A 1,128-nucleotide genomic window follows, 5' to 3' on the forward strand; every position below is an offset into this window, starting at 1 on the left:
CTATGTGCTGGCCACCATTCTGTACTGATGGAAAAATAGCCACCAAAACCCACTTACAAATAATAATAAGTGACCAGTAAATTTAAAATAAAGAAGTTTGTAGAATAAATAATAAATATTTGTGGGACTGTTATTAACCCGCGGCGTCCCATCGACATTCTTTAACGTCCACACGTTTCGTCACTGCCAATCCCGTCGACGTACATTAATTCATTCATTCATTGCCAGACGCCATGTATCCCAGACAGGGTGGCCAAGGGCTTAGAGTTAATGTTTTACAGGGAGGGGCACTAATCCTCCACCAACCCCACTTGACGTAAGGATGCCAACAGCATCTGGTGTTCCCAGGCGGTCACCCATCCAAGTACTAACCAGACCCAACGTTGCTTAACTTTGCTGATCGAACGGGAAGCGGTGTACTCAACGTGGTATGGCCGATAAACGCGAAAAAATTGCAAGGTCCCTAATTTGCACAATTTTCAATTTTCGCGAGTCATTTTTGGTACGTATTCACGTGACACCTTCCTCAACAAGATGCCAGGCAGGGACAATGCCTTACCCAGCATGACCTCCTCCCCCTCCCTGCATGCCATTGTCTCAGCAATTCACCTGTTATCAGTGACCTGGCCAGTATAGCCATGTCATGCCACGGTACGAAATTCAGGGCCAGAGTGATTCCCCAATCAATGACAATGTGGAGGACAAACTTTACATAGCATTAGAGGAAGAAACAGTTAGAAATGATGATCAGGTAATGTGGCAAAAAAAGGTCAGGTATTAGTGAGTGAAACAATGCTTATAATGCCTATATTACTGCTTGAAAACCAATATACTCTTGTACTACATATAAATTCGTACCAAGTAAATAAATAAATACAGTTTATGAGTGGTGTGAAATAGTTATCCTCCCATAGAACTCGTTTTCTTTGGTGTCAGCCTGATAGAAAACCCAGTAAGGTAAGGAGGTACTCCTACCTGTAATGAGTACTTTAAACCTCAAGTGAGCGATTTCTCTATGAATTTTCGATGTTTCTCACCAAAAGCGAAGGTTTGAGCAAAAAAAAAAAAAAAATTCCTAAAATGGTCGGGATTGGGGGGAGTCAGTGGTGGAAAAGTGGTCGGGATGGG

The 1,128-nt window shown here is 42.6% G+C and overlaps 1 non-coding gene across 1 annotated transcript; it reads right to left on the reverse strand.

Moving 5' to 3' along the window:
- Positions 1 to 323: 323 nt before the first annotated feature.
- On the reverse strand, positions 324 to 442 carry LOC145395357 (5S ribosomal RNA). The gene has a single exon (XR_013896599.1). It is a non-coding gene; the product is annotated as a 5S ribosomal RNA (ribosomal RNA).
- Between the last annotated feature and the right edge of the window lie 686 nt (positions 443 to 1,128).

This window comes from Coenobita brevimanus, chromosome 30, assembly GCF_032717465.1.
Source record: "Coenobita brevimanus isolate Jiangsu-jjx chromosome 30, ASM3271746v2, whole genome shotgun sequence".
NCBI lineage: Eukaryota > Metazoa > Arthropoda > Malacostraca > Decapoda > Coenobitidae > Coenobita > Coenobita brevimanus.